The following is a 19,934-nucleotide window of genomic DNA, read 5'->3' on the forward strand; positions in this document are numbered from 1 at the left end:
GGACAACTATATGACTACTGCCTGCTATAGGACTACTATAGGACTACTACCTGCTATAGGACTACTATAGGACTACTACCAGCTATAGGACTACTATAGGACTACTACCTGCTATAGGACTACTATAGGACTACTCCCTGCTATAGGACTACTACCTGCTATAGGACTACTATAGGACTACTACCTGCTATAGGACTACTATAGGACTACTACCTGCTATAGGACTACTCCCTGCTATAGGACTACTACCTGCTATAGGACTACTATAGGACTACTACCTGCTATAGGACTACTCCCCGCTATAGGACTACTATAGGACTACTACCTGCTATAGGACTACTACCTGCTATAGGACTACTATAGGACTACTACCTGCTATAGGACTACTATAGGACTACCACCTGCTATATGACTACTACCTGCTATAGGACTACTATAGGACTACTACCTGCTATAGGACTACTACCTGCTATATGACTTCTATAGGACTACTACCTGCTATAGGACTACTATAGGACTACTACCCGCTATAGGACTACTATAGGACTACCACCTGCTATATGACTACTACCTGCTATAGGACTACTATAGGACTACTACCTGCTATAGGACTACTACCTGCTATATGACTTCTATAGGACTACTACCTGCTATAGGACTACTATAGGACTACTACCCGCTATAGGACTACTATAGGACTACTACCTGCTATAGGACTACTACCTGCTATAGGACTACTATAGGACTACTACCTGCTATAGGACTACTATAGGACTACTACCTGCTATAGGACTACTACCTGCTATAGGACTACTACCTGCTATAGGACTACTGTAGGACTACTACCTGCTATTGGACTACTATAGGACTACTACCTGCTATAGGACTACTACCTTCTATAGGACTACTACCTGCTATAGGACTACTATAGGACTACTACCTGCTATAGGACTACTACCTTCTATAGGACTACTACCTGCTATAGGACTACTATAGGACTACTACCTGCTATAGGACTACTATAGGACTACTACCTGCTATAGGACTACTACCTGCTATAGGACTACTACCTGCTATAGGACTACTATAGGACTACTACCTTCTATAGGACTACTACCTGCTATAGGACTACTACCTGCTATAGGACTACTATAGGACTACTACCTGCTATAGGACTACTATAGGACTACTACCTGCTATAGGACTACTATAGGACTACCACCTGCTATATGACTACTACCTGCTATAGGACTACTATAGGACTACTACCTGCTATAGGACTACTACCTGCTATAGGACTACTATAGGACTACCACCTGCTATAGGACTACTATAGGACTACTACCCGCTATATGACTACTATATGACTACTGCCTGCTACAGGACTACTATAGGACTACTACCTGCTATAGGACTACTATAGGACTACTACCTGCTATAGGACTACTACCTGCTATAGGACTACTACCTGCTATAGGACTACTGTAGGACTACTACCTGCTATTGGACTACTATAGGACTACTACCTGCTATAGGACTACTACCTTCTATAGGACTACTACCTGCTATAGGACTACTATAGGACTACTACCTGCTATAGGACTACTACCTTCTATAGGACTACTACCTGCTATAGGACTACTATAGGACTACTACCTGCTATAGGACTACTATAGGACTACTACCTGCTATAGGACTACTACCTGCTATAGGACTACTACCTGCTATAGGACTACTATAGGACTACTACCTGCTATAGGACTACTACCTGCTATAGGACTACTATAGGACTACTACCTGCTACAGGACTACTACCTTCTATAGGACTACTACCTGCTATAGGACTACTATAGGACTACTACCCGCTATAGGACTACTATAGGACAACTACCTGCTATAGGACTACTATAGGACTACTACCTGCTATAGGACTACTATAGGACTACTACCTGCTATAGGACTACTATAGGACTACTACCTACTATAGGACTACTGTAGGACTACTACCTGCTATAGGACTACTATAGGACTACTACCTGCTATAGGACTACTACCTGCTATATGACTTCTATAGGACTACTACCTGCTATAGGACTACTATAGGACTACTACCCGCTATAGGACTACTATAGGACTACTACCTGCTATAGGACTACTACCTGCTATAGGACTACTATAGGACTACTACCTGCTATAGGACTACTATAGGACTACTACCTGCTATAGGACTACTATAGGACTACCACCTGCTATATGACTACTACCTGCTATAGGACTACTATAGGACTACTACCTGCTATAGGACTACTACCTGCTATAGGACTACTATAGGACTACTACCTGCTATATGACTACTATAGGACTACCACCTGCTATAGGACTACTATAGGACTACTACCTGTTATAGAACTACTATAGGACTACTACCTACTATAGGACTACTATAGGACTACTACCTGCTATATGACTACTACCTGCTATAGGACTACTACCTGCTATAGGACTACTATAGGACTACTACCTGCTATAGGACTACTCCCTGCTATAGGACTACTATAGGACTACTACCTGCTATATGACTACTATATGACTACTGCCTGCTATAGGACTACTATAGGACTACTACCAGCTATAGGACTACTATAGGACTACTACCTGCTATAGGACTACTATAGGACTACTACCTGCTATCGCACTACTATAGGACTACTACCTGCTATAGGACTACTACCTTCTATAGGACTACTATAGGACTACTTACCTGCTATAGGACTACTATAGGACTACCTGCTATAGGACCAATATAGGACTACTACCTGCTATAGAACTACTACCTGCTATAGGACTACTATAGGACTACTACCTACTATAGGACTACTATAGGACTACTACCTGCTATATGACTACTACCTGCTATAGGACTACTACCTGCTATTGGACTACTACTTGCTATAGGACTACTATAGGACTACTACCTGCTATATGACTACTATAGGACTACTACCTGCTATAGGACTACTATAGGACTACCACCTGCTATATGACTACTACCTGCTATAGGACTATTATAGGACTACTACCTGCTATAGGACTACTACCTGCTATAGGACTACTATAGGACTACTACCTGCTATATGACTACTATAGGACTACCACCTGCTATAGGACTACTATAGGACTACTACCTGTTATAGAACTATTATAGGACTACTACCTACTATAGGACTACTACCTGCTATAGGACTACTATAGGACTACTACCTGCTACAGGACTACTACCTTCTATAGGACTACTACCTGCTATAGGACTACTATAGGACTACTACCCGCTATAGGACTACTATAGGACAACTACCTGCTATAGGACTACTATAGGACTACTACCTGCTATAGGACTACTATAGGACTACTACCTGCTATAGGACTACTATAGGACTACTACCTGCTATTGGACTACTATAGGACTACTACCTGCTATAGGACTACTATAGGACAACTACCTGCTATAGGACTACTATAGGACTACTACCTGCTATAGGACTACTATAGATCTACTACCTGCTATAGGACTACTACCTGCTATAGGACTACTATAGGACTACTACCTGCTATAGGACTACTATAGGACTACTACCTGCTATAGGACTACTACCTGCTATAGGACTACTATAGGACTACTACCTGCTATAGGACTACTACCTGCTATAGGACTACTATAGGACTACTACCTGCTACAGGACTACTACCTTCTATAGGACTACTACCTGCTATAGGACTACTATAGGACTACTACCCGCTATAGGACTACTATAGGACAACTACCTGCTATAGGACTACTATAGGACTACTACCTGCTATAGGACTACTACCTGCTATAGGACTACTATAGGACTACTACCTGCTATAGGACTACTATAGGACTACTACCTACTATAGGACTACTATAGGACTACTACCTGCTATAGGACTACTACCTGCTATATGACTTCTATAGGACTACTACCTGCTATAGGACTACTATAGGACTACTACCCGCTATAGGACTACTATAGGACTACTACCTGCTATAGGACTACTACCTGCTATAGGACTACTATAGGACTACTACCTGCTATAGGACTACTATAGGACTACTACCTGCTATAGGACTACTATAGGACTACTACCAGCTATAGGACTACTATAGGACTACTACCTGCTATAGGACTACTACCTGCTATAGGACTACTACCTACTATAGGACTACTATAGGACTACTACCTGCTATAGGACTACTATAGGACTACTACCTGCTATAGGACTACTATAGGACTACTACCTGCTATAGGACTACCATAGGACTACTACCTGCTATAGGACTACTATAGGACTACTACCTACTATAGGACTACTACCTGCTATAGGACTACTATAGGACTACTACCTACTATAGGACTACTACCTGCTATAGGACAACTATATGACTACTGCCTGCTATAGGACTACTATAGGACTACTACCTGCTATAGGACTACTATAGGACTACTACCAGCTATAGGACTACTATAGGACTACTACCTGCTATAGGACTACTATAGGACTACTCCCTGCTATAGGACTACTACCTGCTATAGGACTACTATAGGACTACTACCTGCTATAGGACTACTATAGGACTACTACCTGCTATAGGACTACTCCCTGCTATAGGACTACTACCTGCTATAGGACTACTATAGGACTACTACCTGCTATAGGACTACTCCCCGCTATAGGACTACTATAGGACTACTACCTGCTATAGGACTACTACCTGCTATAGGACTACTATAGGACTACTACCTGCTATAGGACTACTATAGGACTACCACCTGCTATATGACTACTACCTGCTATAGGACTACTATAGGACTACTACCTGCTATAGGACTACTACCTGCTATATGACTTCTATAGGACTACTACCTGCTATAGGACTACTATAGGACTACTACCCGCTATAGGACTACTATAGGACTACCACCTGCTATATGACTACTACCTGCTATAGGACTACTATAGGACTACTACCTGCTATAGGACTACTACCTGCTATATGACTTCTATAGGACTACTACCTGCTATAGGACTACTATAGGACTACTACCCGCTATAGGACTACTATAGGACTACTACCTGCTATAGGACTACTACCTGCTATAGGACTACTATAGGACTACTACCTGCTATAGGACTACTATAGGACTACCACCTGCTATATGACTACTACCTGCTATAGGACTACTATAGGACTACTACCTGCTATAGGACTACTCCCTGCTATAGGACTACTATAGGACTACTACCTGCTATAGGACTACTATAGGACAACTACCTGCTATAGGACTACTACCTGCTATAGGACTACTACCTGCTATAGGACTACTATAGGACTACCACCTGCTATATGACTACTACCTGCTATAGGACTACTATAGGACTACTACCTGCTATAGGACTACTACCTGCTATATGACTTCTATAGGACTACTACCTGCTATAGGACTACTATAGGACTACTACCCGCTATAGGACTACTATAGGACTACTACCTGCTATAGGACTACTACCTGCTATAGGACTACTATAGGACTACTACCTGCTATAGGACTACTATAGGACTACCACCTGCTATATGACTACTACCTGCTATAGGACTACTATAGGACTACTACCTGCTATAGGACTACTCCCTGCTATAGGACTACTATAGGACTACTACCTGCTATAAGACTACTACATCATCTCTTGCACATCATTCCAGTGTTAATACTAAATTGTAATTATTTTGCACTATAGCCTATTTTATTGCCTTACCTCCATAACTTGCTAAATTTGCACACTGTATATTAATTGTATTTCTGTTGTATTTTTTTGATTTTTGTTTTGTTTTACCCCATATGTAACTCTGTGTTGTTGTTTTTATCGCACTGCTATGCTTTATCTTGGCCAGGTCGCAGTTGTAAATGAGAACTTGTTCTCAACTGGTTTACCTGGTTGAATAAAGGTGAAATAAATAAAATAAATAAAAATAAATACTCCCTGCTATAGGACTACTACCTGCTATAGGACTACTATAGGACTACTACCTGCTATAGGACTACTACCTGCTATAGGACTACTACCTGCTATAGGACTACTATAGGACTACTACCTGCTATAGGACTACTCCCTGCTATAGGACTACTACCTGCTATAGGACTACTATAGGACTACTACCTGCTATATGACTACTACCTGCTATAGGACTACTATAGGACTACTACCTGCTATAGGACTACTACCTGCTATAGGACTACTATAGGACTACTACCTGCTATAGGACTACTATAGGACTACCACCTGCTATATGACTACTACCTGCTATAGGACTACTATAGGACTACTACCTGCTATAGGACTACTACCTGCTATAGGACTACTATAGGACTACCACCTGCTATATGACTACTACCTGCTATAGGACTACTGTAGGACTACTACCTGCTATAGGACTACTATAGGACTACTACCTGCTATAGGACTACTACCTTCTATAGGACTACCACCTGCTATAGGACTACTATAGGACTACTACCTGCTATATGACTACTACCTGCTATAGGACTACTATAGGACTACTACCTGCTATAGGACTACTACCTGCTATAGGACTACTATAGGACTACTACCTGCTATAGGACTACTATAGGACTACCACCTGCTATATGACTACTACCTGCTATAGGACTACTATAGGACTACTACCTGCTATAGGACTACTATAGGACTACTACCTGCTATATGACTACTATAGGACTACCACCTGCAATAGGACTACTATATGACTACTACCCGCTATATGACTACTATATGACTACTGCCTGCTATAGGACTACTATAGGACTACTACCTGCTATAGGACTACTATAGGACTACTACCTGCTATAGGACTACTACCTGCTATAGGACTACTACCTGCTATAGGACTACTGTAGGACTACTACCTGCTATTGGACTACTATAGGACTACTACCTGCTATAGGACTACTACCTTCTATAGGACTACTACCTGCTATAGGACTACTATAGGACTACTACCTGCTATAGGACTACTACCTTCTATAGGACTACTACCCGCTATAGGACTACTATAGGACTACTACCTGCTATAGGACTACTACCTGCTATAGGACTACTATAGGACTACTACCTGCTATAGGACTACTATAGGACTACTACCTGCTATAGGACTACTACCTGCTATAGGACTACTACCTGCTATAGGACTACTGTAGGACTACTACCTGCTATTGGACTACTATAGGACTACTACCTGCTATAGGACTACTACCTTCTATAGGACTACTACCTGCTATAGGACTACTATAGGACTACTACCTGCTATAGGACTACTACCTTCTATAGGACTACTACCTGCTATAGGACTACTATAGGACTACTACCTGCTATAGGACTACTATAGGACTACTACCTGCTATAGGACTACTACCTGCTATAGGACTACTACCTGCTATAGGACTACTATAGGACTACTACCTTCTATAGGACTACTACCTGCTATAGGACTACTACCTGCTATAGGACTACTATAGGACTACTACCTGCTATAGGACTACTATAGGACTACTACCTGCTATAGGACTACTATAGGACTACCACCTGCTATATGACTACTACCTGCTATAGGACTACTATAGGACTACTACCTGCTATAGGACTACTACCTGCTATAGGACTACTATAGGACTACCACCTGCTATAGGACTACTATAGGACTACTACCCGCTATATGACTACTATATGACTACTGCCTGCTACAGGACTACTATAGGACTACTACCTGCTATAGGACTACTATAGGACTACTACCTGCTATAGGACTACTACCTGCTATAGGACTACTACCTGCTATAGGACTACTGTAGGACTACTACCTGCTATTGGACTACTATAGGACTACTACCTGCTATAGGACTACTACCTTCTATAGGACTACTACCTGCTATAGGACTACTATAGGACTACTACCTGCTATAGGACTACTACCTTCTATAGGACTACTACCTGCTATAGGACTACTATAGGACTACTACCTGCTATAGGACTACTATAGGACTACTACCTGCTATAGGACTACTACCTGCTATAGGACTACTACCTGCTATAGGACTACTATAGGACTACTACCTGCTATAGGACTACTACCTGCTATAGGACTACTATAGGACTACTACCTGCTACAGGACTACTACCTTCTATAGGACTACTACCTGCTATAGGACTACTATAGGACTACTACCCGCTATAGGACTACTATAGGACAACTACCTGCTATAGGACTACTATAGGACTACTACCTGCTATAGGACTACTATAGGACTACTACCTGCTATAGGACTACTATAGGACTACTACCTACTATAGGACTACTGTAGGACTACTACCTGCTATAGGACTACTATAGGACTACTACCTGCTATAGGACTACTACCTGCTATATGACTTCTATAGGACTACTACCTGCTATAGGACTACTATAGGACTACTACCCGCTATAGGACTACTATAGGACTACTACCTGCTATAGGACTACTACCTGCTATAGGACTACTATAGGACTACTACCTGCTATAGGACTACTATAGGACTACTACCTGCTATAGGACTACTATAGGACTACCACCTGCTATATGACTACTACCTGCTATAGGACTACTATAGGACTACTACCTGCTATAGGACTACTACCTGCTATAGGACTACTATAGGACTACTACCTGCTATATGACTACTATAGGACTACCACCTGCTATAGGACTACTATAGGACTACTACCTGTTATAGAACTACTATAGGACTACTACCTACTATAGGACTACTATAGGACTACTACCTGCTATATGACTACTACCTGCTATAGGACTACTACCTGCTATAGGACTACTATAGGACTACTACCTGCTATAGGACTACTCCCTGCTATAGGACTACTATAGGACTACTACCTGCTATATGACTACTATATGACTACTGCCTGCTATAGGACTACTATAGGACTACTACCAGCTATAGGACTACTATAGGACTACTACCTGCTATAGGACTACTATAGGACTACTACCTGCTATCGCACTACTATAGGACTACTACCTGCTATAGGACTACTACCTTCTATAGGACTACTATAGGACTACTTACCTGCTATAGGACTACTATAGGACTACCTGCTATAGGACCAATATAGGACTACTACCTGCTATAGAACTACTACCTGCTATAGGACTACTATAGGACTACTACCTACTATAGGACTACTATAGGACTACTACCTGCTATATGACTACTACCTGCTATAGGACTACTACCTGCTATTGGACTACTACTTGCTATAGGACTACTATAGGACTACTACCTGCTATATGACTACTATAGGACTACTACCTGCTATAGGACTACTATAGGACTACCACCTGCTATATGACTACTACCTGCTATAGGACTATTATAGGACTACTACCTGCTATAGGACTACTACCTGCTATAGGACTACTATAGGACTACTACCTGCTATATGACTACTATAGGACTACCACCTGCTATAGGACTACTATAGGACTACTACCTGTTATAGAACTATTATAGGACTACTACCTACTATAGGACTACTACCTGCTATAGGACTACTATAGGACTACTACCTGCTACAGGACTACTACCTTCTATAGGACTACTACCTGCTATAGGACTACTATAGGACTACTACCCGCTATAGGACTACTATAGGACAACTACCTGCTATAGGACTACTATAGGACTACTACCTGCTATAGGACTACTATAGGACTACTACCTGCTATAGGACTACTATAGGACTACTACCTGCTATTGGACTACTATAGGACTACTACCTGCTATAGGACTACTATAGGACAACTACCTGCTATAGGACTACTATAGGACTACTACCTGCTATAGGACTACTATAGATCTACTACCTGCTATAGGACTACTACCTGCTATAGGACTACTATAGGACTACTACCTGCTATAGGACTACTATAGGACTACTACCTGCTATAGGACTACTACCTGCTATAGGACTACTATAGGACTACTACCTGCTATAGGACTACTACCTGCTATAGGACTACTATAGGACTACTACCTGCTACAGGACTACTACCTTCTATAGGACTACTACCTGCTATAGGACTACTATAGGACTACTACCCGCTATAGGACTACTATAGGACAACTACCTGCTATAGGACTACTATAGGACTACTACCTGCTATAGGACTACTACCTGCTATAGGACTACTATAGGACTACTACCTGCTATAGGACTACTATAGGACTACTACCTACTATAGGACTACTATAGGACTACTACCTGCTATAGGACTACTACCTGCTATATGACTTCTATAGGACTACTACCTGCTATAGGACTACTATAGGACTACTACCCGCTATAGGACTACTATAGGACTACTACCTGCTATAGGACTACTACCTGCTATAGGACTACTATAGGACTACTACCTGCTATAGGACTACTATAGGACTACTACCTGCTATAGGACTACTATAGGACTACTACCAGCTATAGGACTACTATAGGACTACTACCTGCTATAGGACTACTACCTGCTATAGGACTACTACCTACTATAGGACTACTATAGGACTACTACCTGCTATAGGACTACTATAGGACTACTACCTGCTATAGGACTACTATAGGACTACTACCTGCTATAGGACTACCATAGGACTACTACCTGCTATAGGACTACTATAGGACTACTACCTACTATAGGACTACTACCTGCTATAGGACTACTATAGGACTACTACCTACTATAGGACTACTACCTGCTATAGGACAACTATATGACTACTGCCTGCTATAGGACTACTATAGGACTACTACCTGCTATAGGACTACTATAGGACTACTACCAGCTATAGGACTACTATAGGACTACTACCTGCTATAGGACTACTATAGGACTACTCCCTGCTATAGGACTACTACCTGCTATAGGACTACTATAGGACTACTACCTGCTATAGGACTACTATAGGACTACTACCTGCTATAGGACTACTCCCTGCTATAGGACTACTACCTGCTATAGGACTACTATAGGACTACTACCTGCTATAGGACTACTCCCCGCTATAGGACTACTATAGGACTACTACCTGCTATAGGACTACTACCTGCTATAGGACTACTATAGGACTACTACCTGCTATAGGACTACTATAGGACTACCACCTGCTATATGACTACTACCTGCTATAGGACTACTATAGGACTACTACCTGCTATAGGACTACTACCTGCTATATGACTTCTATAGGACTACTACCTGCTATAGGACTACTATAGGACTACTACCCGCTATAGGACTACTATAGGACTACCACCTGCTATATGACTACTACCTGCTATAGGACTACTATAGGACTACTACCTGCTATAGGACTACTACCTGCTATATGACTTCTATAGGACTACTACCTGCTATAGGACTACTATAGGACTACTACCCGCTATAGGACTACTATAGGACTACTACCTGCTATAGGACTACTACCTGCTATAGGACTACTATAGGACTACTACCTGCTATAGGACTACTATAGGACTACCACCTGCTATATGACTACTACCTGCTATAGGACTACTATAGGACTACTACCTGCTATAGGACTACTCCCTGCTATAGGACTACTATAGGACTACTACCTGCTATAGGACTACTATAGGACAACTACCTGCTATAGGACTACTACCTGCTATAGGACTACTACCTGCTATAGGACTACTATAGGACTACCACCTGCTATATGACTACTACCTGCTATAGGACTACTATAGGACTACTACCTGCTATAGGACTACTACCTGCTATATGACTTCTATAGGACTACTACCTGCTATAGGACTACTATAGGACTACTACCCGCTATAGGACTACTATAGGACTACTACCTGCTATAGGACTACTACCTGCTATAGGACTACTATAGGACTACTACCTGCTATAGGACTACTATAGGACTACCACCTGCTATATGACTACTACCTGCTATAGGACTACTATAGGACTACTACCTGCTATAGGACTACTCCCTGCTATAGGACTACTATAGGACTACTACCTGCTATAAGACTACTACATCATCTCTTGCACATCATTCCAGTGTTAATACTAAATTGTAATTATTTTGCACTATAGCCTATTTTATTGCCTTACCTCCATAACTTGCTAAATTTGCACACTGTATATTAATTGTATTTCTGTTGTATTTTTTTGATTTTTGTTTTGTTTTACCCCATATGTAACTCTGTGTTGTTGTTTTTATCGCACTGCTATGCTTTATCTTGGCCAGGTCGCAGTTGTAAATGAGAACTTGTTCTCAACTGGTTTACCTGGTTGAATAAAGGTGAAATAAATAAAATAAATAAAAATAAATACTCCCTGCTATAGGACTACTACCTGCTATAGGACTACTATAGGACTACTACCTGCTATAGGACTACTACCTGCTATAGGACTACTACCTGCTATAGGACTACTATAGGACTACTACCTGCTATAGGACTACTCCCTGCTATAGGACTACTACCTGCTATAGGACTACTATAGGACTACTACCTGCTATATGACTACTACCTGCTATAGGACTACTATAGGACTACTACCTGCTATAGGACTACTACCTGCTATAGGACTACTATAGGACTACTACCTGCTATAGGACTACTATAGGACTACCACCTGCTATATGACTACTACCTGCTATAGGACTACTATAGGACTACTACCTGCTATAGGACTACTACCTGCTATAGGACTACTATAGGACTACCACCTGCTATATGACTACTACCTGCTATAGGACTACTGTAGGACTACTACCTGCTATAGGACTACTATAGGACTACTACCTGCTATAGGACTACTACCTTCTATAGGACTACCACCTGCTATAGGACTACTATAGGACTACTACCTGCTATATGACTACTACCTGCTATAGGACTACTATAGGACTACTACCTGCTATAGGACTACTACCTGCTATAGGACTACTATAGGACTACTACCTGCTATAGGACTACTATAGGACTACCACCTGCTATATGACTACTACCTGCTATAGGACTACTATAGGACTACTACCTGCTATAGGACTACTATAGGACTACTACCTGCTATATGACTACTATAGGACTACCACCTGCAATAGGACTACTATATGACTACTACCCGCTATATGACTACTATATGACTACTGCCTGCTATAGGACTACTATAGGACTACTACCTGCTATAGGACTACTATAGGACTACTACCTGCTATAGGACTACTACCTGCTATAGGACTACTACCTGCTATAGGACTACTGTAGGACTACTACCTGCTATTGGACTACTATAGGACTACTACCTGCTATAGGACTACTACCTTCTATAGGACTACTACCTGCTATAGGACTACTATAGGACTACTACCTGCTATAGGACTACTACCTTCTATAGGACTACTACCTGCTATAGGACTACTATAGGACTACTACCTGCTATAGGACTACTATAGGACTACTACCTGCTATAGGACTACTACCTGCTATAGGACTACTACCTGCTATAGGACTACTATAGGACTACCACCTGCTATATGACTACTACCTGCTATAGGACTACTGTAGGACTACGACCTGCTATAGGACTACTATAGGACTACTACCTGCTATAGGACTACTACCTTCTATAGGACTACTACCTGCTATAGGACTACTATAGGACAACTACCTGCTATAGGACTACTATAGGACTACTACCTGCTATAGGACTACTGTAGGACTACTACCTGCTATTGGACTACTATAGGACTACTACCTGCTATAGGACTACTACCTTCTATAGGACTACTACCTGCTATAGGACTACTATAGGACTACTACCTGCTATATGACTACTACCTGCTATAGGACTACTATAGGACTACTACCTGCTATAGGACTACTACCTTCTATAGGACTACTACCTGCTATAGGACTACTATAGGACTACTACCTGCTATATGACTACTACCTGCTATAGGACTACTATAGGACTACTACCTGCTATAGGACTACTACCTGCTATAGGACTACTATAGGACTACTACCTGCTATAGGACTACTATAGGACTACCACCTGCTATATGACTACTACCTGCTATAGGACTACTATAGGACTACTACCTGCTACAGGACTACTACCTTCTATAGGACTACTACCTGCTATAGGACTACTATAGGACTACTACCCGCTATAGGACTACTATAGGACAACTACCTGCTATAGGACTACTATAGGACTACTACCTGCTATAGGACTACTACCTGCTATAGGACTACTATAGGACTACTACCTGCTATAGGACTACTATAGGACTACTACCTGCTATAGGACTACTACCTGCTATAGGACTACTACCTGCTATAGGACTACTGTAGGACTACTACCTGCTATTGGACTACTATAGGACTACTACCTGCTATAGGACTACTACCTTCTATAGGACTACTACCTGCTATAGGACTACTATAGGACTACTACCTGCTATAGGACTACTACCTTCTATAGGACTACTACCTGCTATAGGACTACTATAGGACTACTACCTGCTATAGGACTACTATAGGACTACTACCTGCTATAGGACTACTACCTGCTATAGGACTACTACCTGCTATAGGACTACTATAGGACTACTACCTGCTATAGGACTACTACCTGCTATAGGACTACTATAGGACTACTACCTGCTACAGGACTACTACCTGCTATTGGACTACTACTTGCTATAGGACTACTATAGGACTACTACCTGCTATATGACTACTATAGGACTACTACCTGCTATAGGACTACTATAGGACTACCACCTGCTATATGACTACTACCTGCTATAGGACTATTATAGGACTACTACCTGCTATAGGACTACTACCTGCTATATGACTACTATAGGACTACCACCTGCTATAGGACTACTATAGGACTACTACCCGCTATAGGACTACTATAGGACTACTACCCGCTATAGGACTACTATAGGACTACTACCTACTATAGGACTACTACCTGCTATAGGACTACTATAGGACTACTACCTGCTATAGGACTACTATAGGACTACTACCTGCTATTGGACTACTATAGGACTACTACCTGCTATAGGACTACTATAGGACAACTACCTGCTATAGGACTACTATAGGACTACTACCTGCTATAGGACTACTATAGGACTACTACCTGCTATAGGACTACTACCTGCTATAGGACTACTATAGGACTACTACCTGCTATAGGACTACTATAGGACTACTACCTGCTATAGGACTACTACCTGCTATAGGACTACTATAGGACTACTACCTGCTATAGGACTACTACCTGCTATAGGACTACTATAGGACTACTACCTGCTACAGGACTACTACCTTCTATAGGACTACTACCTGCTATAGGACTACTATAGGACTACTACCCGCTATAGGACTACTATAGGACAACTACCTGCTATAGGACTACTATAGGACTACTACCTGCTATAGGACTACTACCTGCTATAGGACTACTATAGGACTACTACCTGCTATAGGACTACTATAGGACTACTACCTACTATAGGACTACTATAGGACTACTACCTGCTATAGGACTACTACCTGCTATATGACTTCTATAGGACTACTACCTGCTATAGGACTACTATAGGACTACTACCCACTATAGGACTACTATAGGACTACTACCTGCTATAGGACTACTACCTGCTATAGGACTACTATAGGACTACTACCTGCTATAGGACTACTATAGGACTACTACCTGCTATAGGACTACTACCTGCTATAGGACTACTACCTGCTATAGGACTACTATAGGACTACTACCTGCTATAGGACTACTCCCTGCTATAGGACTACTATAGGACTACTACCTGCTATAGGACTACTATAGGACAACTACCTGCTATAGGACTACTACCTGCTATAGGACTACTACCTGCTATAGGACTACTATAGGACTACTACCTGCTATAGGACTACTCCCTGCTATAGGACTACTACCTGCTATAGGACTACTATAGGACTACTACCTGCTATAGGACTACTACCTGCTATAGGACTACTACCTGCTATAGGACTACTATAGGACTACTACCTGCTATAGGACTACTCCCTGCTATAGGACTACTACCTGCTATAGGACTACTATAGGACTACTACCTGCTATAGGACTACTCCCTGCTATAGGACTACTATAGGACTACTACCTGCTATAGGACTACTATAGGACTACTACCTGCTATAGGACTACTACCTGCTATAGGACTACTACCTGCTATAGGACTACTGTAGGACTACTACCTGCTATTGGACTACTATAGGACTACTACCTGCTATAGGACTACTACCTTCTATAGGACTACTACCTGCTATAGGACTACTATAGGACTACTACCTGCTATAGGACTACTACCTTCTATAGGACTACTACCTGCTATAGGACTACTATAGGACTACTACCTGCTATAGGACTACTATAGGACTACTACCTGCTATAGGACTACTACCTGCTATAGGACTACTACCTGCTATAGGACTACTATAGGACTACTACCTGCTATAGGACTACTACCTGCTATAGGACTACTATAGGACTACTACCTGCTACAGGACTACTACCTGCTATTGGACTACTACTTGCTATAGGACTACTATAGGACTACTACCTGCTATATGACTACTATAGGACTACTACCTGCTATAGGACTACTATAGGACTACCACCTGCTATATGACTACTACCTGCTATAGGACTATTATAGGACTACTACCTGCTATAGGACTACTACCTGCTATATGACTACTATAGGACTACCACCTGCTATAGGACTACTATAGGACTACTACCTGTTATAGAACTACTATAGGACTACTACCTACTATAGGACTACTATAGGACTACTACCTGCTATATGACTACTACCTGCTATAGGACTACTACCTGCTATAGGACTACTATAGGACTACTACCTGCTATAGGACTACTCCCTGCTATAGGACTACTATAGGACTACTACCAGCTATAGGACTACTCCCTGCTATAGGACTACTATAGGACTACTACCTGCTATAGGACTACTCCCTGCTATAGGACTACTACCTGCTATAGGACTACTATAGGACTACTACCTGCTATAGGACTACTCCCTGCTATAGGACTACTATAGGACTACTACCTGCTATAGGACTACTATAGGACTACTACCTGCTATAGGACTACTACCTGCTATAGGACTACTATAGGACTACTACCTGCTATAGGACTACTATAGGACTACTACCTGCTATAGGACTACTCCCTGCTATAGGACTACTACCTGCTATAGGACTACTATAGGACTACTACCTGCTATAGGACTACTCCCCGCTATAGGACTACTATAGGACTACTACCTGCTATAGGACTACTACCTGCTATAGGACAACTATATGACTACTGCCTGCTATAGGACTACTATAGGACTACTACCTGCTATAGGACTACTATAGGACTACTACCAGCTATAGGACTACTATAGGACTACTACCTGCTATAGGACTACTATAGGACTACTCCCTGCTATAGGACTACTACCTGCTATAGGACTACTATAGGACTACTACCTGCTATAGGACTACTATAGGACTACTACCTGCTATAGGACTACTCCCTGCTATAGGACTACTACCTGCTATAGGACTACTATAGGACTACTACCTGCTATAGGACTACTACCTGCTATATGACTTCTATAGGACTACTACCTGCTATAGGACTACTATAGGACTACTACCCGCTATAGGACTACTATAGGACTACCACCTGCTATATGACTACTACCTGCTATAGGACTACTATAGGACTACTACCTGCTATAGGACTACTACCTGCTATATGACTTCTATAGGACTACTACCTGCTATAGGACTACTATAGGACTACTACCCGCTATAGGACTACTATAGGACTACTACCTGCTATAGGACTACTACCTGCTATAGGACTACTATAGGACTACTACCTGCTATAGGACTACTATAGGACTACCACCTGCTATATGACTACTACCTGCTATAGGACTACTATAGGACTACTACCTGCTATAGGACTACTATAGGACTACCACCTGCTATATGACTACTACCTGCTATAGGACTACTATAGGACTACTACCTGCTATAGGACTACTATAGGACTACTACCTGCTATAGGACTACTACCTGCTATAGGACTACTACCTGCTATAGGACTACTATAGGACTACTACCTGCTATAGGACTACTCCCTGCTATAGGACTACTATAGGACTACTACCTGCTATAGGACTACTATAGGACAACTACCTGCTATAGGACTACTACCTGATATAGGACTACTACCTGCTATAGGACTACTATAGGACTACTACCTGCTATAGGACTACTCCCTGCTATAGGACTACTACCTGCTATAGGACTACTATAGGACTACTACCTGCTATAGGACTACTACCTGCTATAGGACTACTACCTGCTATAGGACTACTACCTGCTATAGGACTACTATAGGACTACTATAGGACTACTACCTACTATGGGACTACTATAGGACTACTACCTACTATAGGACTACTATAGGACTACTACCTGCTATAGGACTACTATAGGACTACTACCTGCTATAGGACTACTATAGGACTACTGCCCGCTATAGGACTACAATAGGACTACTACCTACTATAGGACTACTATATGACTACTACCTGCTATAGGACTACTATAGGACTACTATAGGACTACTACCTACTATAGGACTACTATAGGACTACTATAGGACTACTACCTACTATATAACTTCTATAGGACTACTATAGGACTACTACCTACTATAGGACAACTATAGGACTACTATAGGACTACTATAGGACTACTACCTGCTATAGGACTGCTATAGGACTACTATAGGACTACTACCAGCTATATGACTACTATAGGACTACTACCTTCTATATGACTACTATATGACTACTTTCTGCTAAAGGACTATTATAGGACTACTACCTGCTATAGGACTACTATAGGACTACTACCTGCTATAGGACTACTACTACCTGCTATAGGACTACTACTTGCTATTGGACTAATATAGAACTACTACCTGCTATAGGACTACTACCTGCTATAGGACTACTACCTACTATAGGACTACTATAGGACTACTACCTGCTATAGGACTACTATAGGACTACTACCTGCTATAGGACTACCATAGGACTACTACCTGCTATAGGACTACTATAGGACTACTACCTACTATAGGACTACTACCTGCTATAGGACTACTATAGGACTACTACCTACTATAGGACTACTACCTGCTATAGGACTACTATATGACTACTGCCTGCTATAGGACTACTATAGGACTACTACCTGCTATAGGACTACTATAGGACTACTACCAGCTATAGGACTACTATAGGACTACTACCTGCTATAGGACTACTATAGGACTACCACCTGCTATAGGACTACTATATGACTACTGCCTACTATAGGACTACTCCCTGCTATAGGACTACTATAGGACTACTACATGCTATAGGACTACTACCTGCTTTAGGACTACTATATGACTACTACCTGCTATAGGACTACTACCTGCTATAGGACTACTATAGGACTACTATAGGACTACTACCTGCTATAGGACTACTACCTGCTATAGGACTACTATAGGACTATTATAGGACTACTACCCACTATAGGACTACTATAGGACTACTACCCACTATAGGACTACTAT

At 41.7% G+C, this 19,934-nt stretch overlaps 1 protein-coding gene across 1 annotated transcript in view; it reads left to right on the top strand.

The window, feature by feature from the left end:
* LOC311103029 (putative carboxypeptidase X1) overlaps positions 1-19,934 on the top strand; it is a gene marked incomplete at its 5' end in the record, with an annotated part of 148,803 nt that overhangs the window by 69,580 nt on the left and 59,289 nt on the right. The window lies entirely within an intron of this gene.

This window comes from Coregonus lavaretus, assembly GCF_964263955.1.
Source record: "Coregonus lavaretus genome assembly, chromosome: 27".
Lineage (NCBI taxonomy): Eukaryota > Metazoa > Chordata > Actinopteri > Salmoniformes > Salmonidae > Coregonus > Coregonus lavaretus.